Consider the following 10,889-nt stretch of genomic DNA (forward strand, 5'->3'; position numbering starts at 1 on the left):
TCAAAATTTTATCGAAATCTCAATATGGCCTACTGCAATTTTCAAATCGCAGGAGGCGCAATATTTGTTAAAGGCGAAATGTGTGTCAAAATACCATTTTAAATGAAATATTGTCGTGCTGCAGAGATGTCCTGGCCTACACATCATATTCTACAGACTTAAGAAAACATCATAATCATTTTAATACGTTTTTCAATGAAAATGAGAATAATGATGTAAAAATTACCATTCCCTCTAATATCGCAAATCATATCGCAATTGCAATATCAGTCAAAATAATGGCAATGAGATATTTTTTCAAAATCCCTACAGCCCTACTCTCCGCACTATGATCATTAAATTTGCTGACGACACCACGGTCATAGGCATTATTACAGGAGGTGATGAGTCAGCCTAGAGGAGAGAGGTGGCAGACCTAGTGTCTTATAAAACTTGTTGGTTACCTTGTTTCCTGGACTCAGATTTAAATTTCAATAGCCACATCAAATCGGTAACTTTGTCAGCTTACTACCATCTAAAAAATATTGCAAGAGTCAGAGGACTAATGTCCAAACAAGACCTAGAAAGGCTTACCCACGCCTTTATTTCCAGTAGATTGGATTACTGCAATGGCCTGTTCACAGGGCTTTCAAAAAAAGCTCTTCGGCAACTCCAACTTATTCAGAACGCCGCTGCCAGGGTCCTGACGAAAACTAGGAAATACGACCGCATTACACCAGTTCTAAAATTCTTACACTGGCTACCAGTTACTCAGAGAATTGATTTCAAAATCTTGCTGCTTGTCTACAAATCACTCTGTGGCTCTGGGCCCAAATACATCTCTGACATGCTTGTGCCATATGAACCTTCTAGGACCCTTAGGACATCTGGGGCTGGCCTACTGGCTGTCCCAAGAGTTAGAACAAAACACGGTGAAGCAGCGTTTTGTTATCATGCAACACAGACCTGGAATAACCTCCCAGATGATATTAGACAAGCCCCAACTCTGACCACTTTTAAGTCAAGTCATTTTACACTGCTTACTCTACCCTGTAATGGCTAAAAACTTATCTTTTCAGCTTAGCTTTTAAATAACCTTAATTTTAATTGTTTCTGTTCAGGATCCCAACAGAGCTGACACGGGCAAGTACAAATTTTCATTCGTCTTGTCCAGGTAATGCTTACTTGCGCATGAGTGAACACTATATGTGGGGGGGACAGAGCTTTACCCTGTATAATTCTCATCTATCTCTGGATGGTGAGCTTTTTGACCAAGAGGAGAATCTATGACTCTTGTCTGCCTTAGGCAGTGAGATCTGACGTAAATATCAGATCAAGAGTAGAATCAGGAAGGACAGGGGAAAAGAAAATTACAGAAAAACATATGGGTTCACTCACAATGTGCATCTAAAAGTGGGAGTATTTGTTGTGTTCTTTCATCTTTCTATCTCATTTGATTTGAACTGCACTAGTTTACTTTTATAGTAAGTCTTTTATCTTTTGTATCTTGTCTGTACTTTTGCACTTTTTAATTGTAAATCTTTTACCTTTACTGTATTTTTATCACTCTGTAAAGCACTTTGAATTGCCCCAGTGTATGAAATGTGCTATACAAATAAAGCTGCCTTGCCTTGCCTTGTTTCTGTTGTTGGCTCTCTTTTGACCCTAAAGTGTTTCTAACCTTGTTTGTAAGGCACTTTGCATTACATCATTATATGAAATGTACTATATACAGAAAATTTGATTGGTTGGTTGATTGACTGCCAGTATTGGGCACTGCTGGTACCAGAGATCCAACCTGTAACCCTTCAACTAGGAGGCTACCTCCCTAACCAATCTTCCGCTCATCTAGTCATTTATTAAAAACACTATCTCAGGCATTCTCTGCTTTATTCAAACATACGCAACATAGTTATGTGAAAAAAAAGACAGTGGTGGGAAAGCATACAAATCAATTGGGGAAACTAGGTATACAATTTTCAGCAGTTGAGGTATTTAGGTATGAGCATATTGATTGTAATGCCGTTGCACATCAGTGCTCGATTAAAGGGGAATAACACTCAATTTAGGGATTATTGATAGAGAATCAGTTTGGAAAGATGATAAAAATGACTGGTGAGAGTACCCATGAGAATTTTCTCAGGATAACGGTACAATTTTAGGTTCAGTTGTGTGATTGGACCCAATGGTGAAATCAGTGTCAGTTTTAACTGCACACTTTTCCTTTCTATGTTGTCTTCAACTCAAAGTCGTCCCTCTGTCTGAGCAGGTTCTGGAAGAGTTTCTCAGAGTACAGGAAGAAGTCCCTGTTGCGTTCCAGATCCTGGGCATCTATAATGCGAGTCACCAAGGCTTGTTCAATGGCTGGGGACTCACAGGGGTGATGCTGCACCCTGTGACTTACATTCCTCAAAGGCTCAACAACCAACAGACCCAGGCTGGCAGCTTCTTCATGCAGGCTACATCCAGTAGACATGTTCAGTCTCGTACTGCTTACAATAGCTGCAGCAGTTTCATCACTTCCTTTTGGCACATTAAGTCCAATAGCCTCACTGGATCCATTTGTTTTTAAAGTTATGCTAATTTGGGTGGTTGAATTGGTCGCGTTACTCTGATTAGATCTACCAGTCGGGCTTGGGCTAGCTTGGTTAATGTCACCAAGTCTGCTACTTGAGCTAGTCATATTTGTTGTGCTAGGTCCATTGCTACTTAAGCAGGCCACATTGGTTATGTTAGATGTGTTAGCAGTAGTTGGGCTTGGTCTGCTGGCCCTGGGTCCTGGTGCTCCTGGAGCTGGAGTCTCCTGTATGTTTCTGCGTAGGTAGGCTGTGTAGCCCTGCACCAGGCGAGTTAACGCTGTCTTATAGGCCAGACGCAGAGACTCAGCTGAGCCTGATGGCACCGAGTGCAGCCGAACCTGGTGGAACAAGAAATATGAAACAAGACACACAACACTGCAGTTGCTTGCAGGGAAGAAGAAATATTAGCAGCACATGAAGTGTTGTTCACAAGGCATCATAGCTACATTGTAAAGTATGTCCTTACCTGGTGAATCCTCAGGTGCAGATGAACCGCCGCCCCTGCCAACCACTGTTGCATAGACTCTGAACTCATCCTTTTCTTCTTATTGGTCATCCTCTCGTAGTGGTCGAGCAGCTCCAGTTTCAGCCAGTTGTCATAGAGCTCTGTGGTCTCAGCCATCTTTTCCTGGTTGTTGGCAATGCCAGGGATCTGACGGATGTAGCTGTGGATGATCCAGCCAATTCTGGAAGAGCTGCTGATGCCAAAGATCCTCTGAGCCTGGGATCTGTGTGCTGATGGTTTCAACACCAATGATTCCTGTGCGCGGACCTGGTGAGATAGCAGGGACAACAGTCCAACAACTGTACAATAACTACAGTGTCTTGTGGTTAGAGGTTTGCCCAAAAATTCTCCATTGACTCTCACTTCAACACATCAACCTAGTCTGATGTCTCCAAGTGTGTAGCGTGTGTAGACTATTATGTTACCTATGATAACTTTAACTGTATTGCTTTACCACTGAGTCCCCATTCATTGTCCCCCACATTGTATGATAACTTTAACAGTATGACCTGCTTTACCACTGGGTCCCCATTCATTGTCAATGCTGCCCCCTAGCGGCAGAAAGTCAACATTACAGTGTGACTAACTAACGAATGAAAGAACTAACTAACGGACGGAGAACGATCCATAGTCCCCCCTCTGGTGGGGGACAATCAAAGTGCCCTTGAGTAAGGTACATTATCACCACCTGCTCTACTATAAGCCTTGAGTACTTAGCTGCTGCCCCCCTGGCCTGACCCACCTGGAAAAAAGAGCATGCACATTCTGTTACACATTTTCAGTTTTTCCAGACCGTAACTTCTTCATTAATGCATCACATGAATTTTTCAATCATAAAAATTTGAAAATTGAAAAAAGCATCAACCACTTTTCCATTCAGGCAATTTTCCATTTTATAATTTCAGAGGAAATAAAATATTTTATGTACTTTCACTCCTGACACCAATTTTCCAATTTTCTGATAATCACAAAATTAGAACCGTTACACCGACCATGGAGTATGGCGTGTTTTTAAGACTGCCCATGAAACAATGCCTCACCAGTCTGTCAAATCATGAAAATATGTTAATCATCATCTGATGATAACTGATGCCCACAAAAGGGTTTGTGATACTGAAAAGTATTTTTGTTTCTGTAAAGTTTATTGTCATTTATTTTGAAAAGGTATTTTCTTTATTTTTTATAAAACTTTTATTTATAGTCCATCACTAATCTAGTATTGTGATCTACAGGTCATTTAATGGCATGCTATTATATTTTACGACAGTAGGTGGCAGTACCTTTCCTTAACATCACTGGAACTGGGTATGTGAGCACGGGCACCAGTCCTGTTCATAATCCAAACGCTTGGAGAAAGGACAGTCACGTTGTACCATTTCACTTCTTTTCCTACTGTTTCCAGGTTTGTTGTCACACAAAACCACTCAAAATTAATACAGAAAGTAATGTTTGTTTTAAATACTGAGGTATCTGTAAGCTACACGTTTGATAAATGAAGCAAAGCCTACAAAGCTAGTTCAGGCAGACAACTCGATACACACACAGTACTCATGCAACTTCTATCAAGCAACCCCTTCTCAATAAGGTGGTCTATTTAAGTTTCTTGCGCCTTGTCAACTGGACGGATAAGCGGCTGGACTTTCAGTGAGGAGACGGAGACATATTTTGGTTGTAACCACACTGTGGCATTTATTCACCAGTGCACACACAACATGACAGCCTCCTGCCACCTACCACAACAGAGACTGAATGGGAACAGGCAGCCTTTATAGTTCTCTGCTGCAGGTAAATAGTGGGAAGCTACCAACAATGGGGGGTTTCTCCAACACAGACATAAACACCTCAAACTTTACATCCTAATGAATAATACATTTAATACAAAAATGTTATTTACATAATTACGTATTCCTTACTAATACATCAACAAGTAAATGACATATTAATACTCAATTACACCAATAATAGATATTACTTCCCCCCTTCCCTGCGACCTTTCTAAATGGAACCCTCCCGGAACTTTATATTGGTGTGCAGGCGCCGGGGGACGTCTTTTGCCAGAACACCCTGGGAGTAGGAGACAACAGAAAGAGGTAAGTCGGCAGAGATATGGTTCTATTTCAATTTACTCTTACATACTAGACTGGCCTTGTTAAATACATGGCAACACCTAAATACAACATAATAGCAGTTCACCACCCAAACACAAGATTATTTAGTCTCCAGTTTGCAAGAGCGCTAACCAAATCTCTTTTACAGGTGGATTGGCCAACTCCACCTGCCGCGGTGTCTGCAATACGTCATCATAACAAGCAACCAGAATGTATTAACATGCAAATCATCTATCACTACAAAATAAACCACCATGTGTAATCACTGTATCCTGTAATCACTGTGCTAAATGTGCAAACATACTGTTCAATAATTACGTTGTCCTATGGTAACGGACAGTCTCTGTTACACACCTGCTCACTCTCTTTCGCATTGCCATGCTGCTGCTACGTTGCTCAGACTGCCATTTACTGCTGCTCAATTACTGCTGCTGCTCACCATACATCGTTTCATCATTTTGTTGCGTCTTTGCCTTACCCCCTGCCTCATGTGTACTGTGCAGATGCTACTCTGCTGCTGTTGTCTGCTGTCAGGAGGCTTGCTGCTTTTTTTTTGCCGTGTTTGTGCTCAAGGTGTTGCCGTCAGAGCTCTCCTCTGGCAATAAAGTCCGTTCAGAAGGCTGGTCAAAGAAAGACTGTGTTTGCGCTGTTTCTGCCACCAACATCTCCCGAGGTGAGAGTCCAACTATGATAACTTGGAGCCAACAGCCTTTCATAATGTCAGACCTCATTTGGTCATGCTTGCCTGCATTCAACCCCAGAAACCAACACGGCTCTGCTGCATCTCCGCTCATCAGACACCAGGGCCCAATCTCAAACCAGCCCTTCACCTACCCACTACCACTTCACCACCAAGTGTCCCTCCAACTCAAGCTGTGGAGGGCACTTCTAATGAAGGGGGAGGGTATAAATAGATTGACAAATTATGGGACGCCCTTGCCACTCTACCGGAAGAAGTAAGCAGCTGTCACCATGGCAATGGATAGACGCCCTGCTTGTACGGCTTTTATGGTGTTTCACATTTTACGAGAGGCAAGGATAGCAGCTTGCAGAAGACGAAAGCGTCTACAAAGTGTCGCAGCGTTGCTGTATCAGCAAGAGGTAACTGCATTGCGATTGCTGCTGTGTAGTTCATTGAATAAGCCTGTTAGATAAGGTTAAATATGATTGTAGTGACTCCTGTCAATTACAAAAAGCAGGCATCGTTACCATTCGACAAATATCTCCGAACCCGCAATTAATGTAGGGCTGGATCACGATAATCATAAGGATTTTTCTCGATATCAATATATATCACAATATGGTTCATGTATGCAAAATCACGTTAAATAATCAAATTAATGTTCATCTCATTGAACCGAATGGTGATGTTAGGTGTGATGTCAAACAAAACAGAAATATTCAAATAATATTCCTACCATACCTCATTTTATGAGAGTTTTTAAGTAAAATTTGCTTGTCGTCATCAATTTAGACAGCAGAAATGTGTGTCACGATATTAAAATATCTTCATATCATCACGATATGATTCCACTGAAAGATGATAAATGATAATATTGAATTATCGCCCAGCCCTAAATTAATGTCACTCCCTATAACAACAACAGATCTGAATTTCCACAGTTCTGGTATCATCCAAAGTTTTTGCTATGGGGCTACTTGATTGGCTAGTGATTAAGTGATGATAGAACAATAACTACATGGCCATTTGTTGACAGTGCCATTGTTCCACATTACCCAACAATTTGTATTCACATCTTTGATATAGTCTACATCATTGGTTCTCAACGTGGGGTCCGGGGACCACCAGGGGTCCTTGAGGGGGTTCCAGGGGGTCCCCAGCAAATTGATGAACTGTTAAACTTGAGTGTAATTTAATTTACAAGAAGTTAACACAATTAGAGAATGTAGAAGAATGACTGTTTTGATCATAGTTTCTCTGTTATCTCTCTACCTACAATACAGATAGTCATGGAATTCTGGACAAAATCATATCTAACAATAAATATATTTTCTGATTTGTGAGAGACAAAATCTCATCAAATGGCGGTCTGTGGCCCTAATGTGGACTAAATTAGGGGTCCTTGATATGAAAAAGGTTGAGAATCACTGGCCTACATTATCAATACAGCAAGCACAATACTAATGAAAATATACTGTATGTAGCAATTATTTCAAGTGATGCACAAAGTCAAATTGCCACTCTGGTGTATATTGGTTGTTTGGAATTGGAAATTGATCACATTTAGATATGAAAAAAATATGTCCTGATCCACAGTCCAAGGGACCATGGCTAGGGCCAGGAGTTGGAAGTCCTCATTTTCCTCTACAGCCTAGCACATGGGCTTTCCCTCTCAGTGGTGTCCCGTGCATTTGGGGTTCCTAGGTCCACGATGCACCAGGTGATCCACAGAGTAGCTGGTGAGAGCTGAGCACAATGATTTCACTGCCAACTCAGGATGAACTGCCACACATCAGTCAAGGATTCTGCCAGCTTGCACAAAGTCTAGTCTTCAGCAGTGCAGCTGGTGGACTTGATGGTGATGATGTCACATCTGCATCAAACCATGCATCAAGCTAACTACATCAACTACAAATTGTTTCTGTCCATCCAAATGCAAGCCATCTATGATGCAACAGGTAGATTCCTTGACATTTTTGTGGGATACCCAGGGTCTGTACATGACGCCAGGGTCCTGAGGAATAGCCCCATCTTCAGCCAGGCACTGTATCCACCATCCGGCTTTTTCCTTCTGGCAGATGGTGGATACCCGTGCCTGGAAAAACCCATCACCATCATCACACCCTACAAGATCACTCTACAAGCCATTTTATGGTTATTTTCCATTATATATTGAAGTCTGAAGACAGGTCCCCAGCAACTTCAATTGCTTTGGAGAACGCTGCAACGTACTTCAGCTGGCAAGCTCCGGGACTGTTGTATGGACTAACAAACCTTACCCGATTCTCTACTGGCATGGGGGTGAGTAGATAATGACTGAATTTTCTTTTTTGGGTGAACTATTCCTTTAAAAGTTGAGCACGACTTGGCTGATCTTATGAATAGTGGTAAGGCATTCCAAAGTTTGGGGGCCCTCACTGCAAATGCTTGGTCTCCTTTTGAGACAAGTCGGGAGGTAGGTACCAAGAGAAGAGCTTTATTAGCTGACCTGAGTGTACACACTTGAGTATAGGGGTTAGAAGTTCAAAAATATATGGCTGGAGCCAGAGCATTGACTGCTTTGTAGGTGGTGAGTAAAATCTTAAAATCAATTCTGAATTCTATAGAAAGCCAGTGTAGGGAGGCTAAAACAGGGCTGATGTGGTCTCTCCTCTTGGTACCTGTTAAAAGCCTGAACCAATGTAAATGGGAGAGAGCTTTATGGCTGATGCCAGAGTAAAGAGAGTTACATTAGTCCAGTCTAGAAGAGATAAAAGCATGGATTACCTTGTCCAGAGGCCTGTCTCACGAAGCGAGTTCAACATAGTCAGGCTATCTTTGCCTTAGCCGGCTTCACAAAACCTAACATTGGCGATCCTGGATAACTGGTCTCATGTAGCTGGTTGTCCCCCACCAAAGGGGGGACTATGGATCGGTCTCCGTCCGTCTGTCCGTCCGTCCGTTCGTTCGTTCGTCACACTGTAATGTTGACTTTGTGCCGCTAGGGGGCGGCATTGACAATGAATGGGGACTCGGTGGTAAAGCAGGTCATACAGTTAAAGTTATCATACAATGTGGGGGACAATGAATGGGGACTCAGTGGTAAAGCAATATAGTTAAAGTTATCATAGGTAAAATAATAGTCTACACACGCTACACACTAGGAGACATCAGACTGGGTTGATATGTTGAAGTGAGAGTCAATGGAGAATTTTTGGGCAAACCTCTAACCACAAGACACTGTAGTTATTGTACAGTTGTTGGACTGTTGTACTGTTATTGCACTCATCACTGCACTATCACTGTGCCATCAGTGTTGACTGCTTATATCATATTACCACTTACCTACTGTGCAATACCATATATCACTTACCATTTAGCATTTATATTATTCATAACACTCACGCTCCTGGTGTTGTATATTATATTGTATATTGTATTATAAATTGTATTGTAGTGTACATTGTGTAATGTACTTGTGTGTTTGGTGGTTGTACTCCCTGTCTGTTGTGTTTTATTTCTATTTAAACTATAACTGTAACTGATGTTTGTATTCCCTGTCTGTTGTGTTTTATTTCTATTTAAACTGTAACTGTTGTGCTGTCTTGGCCAGGTCTCCCTCGGAAAAGAGATTTCAATCTCAAGGGACTTCCTGGTTAAATAAAGGTTAAATAAAACCTTGTGCTCCGCAAGTGTTGTAACAGCTCTTTTTCTTTACCTACTTGTTGGGCCACCAGGTCAAAGAGGATGGACAGAGCCAGAGCGACGACCCCTACTCCTCCACAGCCGACCCTGCTGCTGCCTCCCAGCTCTGCGGTCAGGTTGAGGTTGAAGGCGGCCCGCTGCCCCGCGCTCAGGCTCCGCTGTATGGAGCTGTACTGGTGCTGCAGGGCTGCCGAGGAGTCCAGGGACAGGAAGGAGGTGAGGACGGGATCCAGGGAGATGTCCGGGACGATACCGGCATCTCTTGCCACCGAGAAAAGCTCCTGAACGGTGGCGGCAGTAGGGAGACACAAGCTGCTGCCCATTAGGATCATGGCTGTATCTGTCTTTCTGACTGGCGCTACCTGCCCTCTTTCTCTCTGTGTGCATGTGTGTGTGTGTGTGTGTATCTACCTGTTATCTCTATGTCTGACCCTCTGTTTGTCTGCCTGTCAGTCAGAATGACTTTACCATGGTCAGTCTACTTGTGTTGTCAAAGCACTTGTGGATATTAATACAAATTTATATAAAATGTGCACAAATACAAGAAAGTTTACACATGCATACAATATTTATAAGCGTACTTCAACCCCATGGTGTTAACCAGTGGTGGAAGAAGTACTCAGATCTTTTACTAAAGTACAAGTAGAAATATCACAGTATAAAAATACTCTGTTACAAGTAAAAGTCCTGCATTCAAAATGTTACTTAAGTAAAAGTACAAAAGTATTAGCATCAAAATGTACTTAAAGCAACAAAATTAAAAGTACTCATTATGCAGAATGGCCCATTTCAGAATAATACAGTATATATTATATTATTGAATTATAATTATTGATGCATTAATGTGTAATCATCACTTTAATGTTGCAGCTGGAAAAGGTGGGGCTGATTTCCACTACTTTATATACTGCTGGGTAGCTTTCAGTAATCTATAATAATACATCACAATTTATTAGTTGATTATATTTTGTATTAATAATCTGAATCTGCAAAGTAACTAGTAACTTAAGTTATCAAATAAAGGTAGTGGAGTAAAAAGTACAATATTTCCCTCTGAAATGTAGTGGGGTAGAAGTATAAAGTAGCATAAAATGGAAATACTCAAGTAAAGTACCTCATAATTGTACTTAAGTACAGTATTCGAGTAAATGTACTTACTTACTTAATGTTACTTTCCACCTCTGGTGTTAACGTTATTGTATATGATAACATATGGTCATAGATTCATGAATAATTATTTGTTTGTATGACATGGAAACAAATTTATTTTGGTTTCTTTGCTGACAATCACTTAATTGACATTATGCTGGGTGTATTTTCAATACATTTCTGTGAATTTCTTCTCTCATGAT

This window comes from Centroberyx affinis, unplaced genomic scaffold (genome assembly GCF_046629955.1).
Source record: "Centroberyx affinis isolate AG114_WGS23_722 - 3 ecotype Tasmania unplaced genomic scaffold, CSIRO-AGI_Caff_v1 ptg002570l_1, whole genome shotgun sequence".
Classification (NCBI taxonomy): domain Eukaryota; kingdom Metazoa; phylum Chordata; class Actinopteri; order Beryciformes; family Berycidae; genus Centroberyx; species Centroberyx affinis.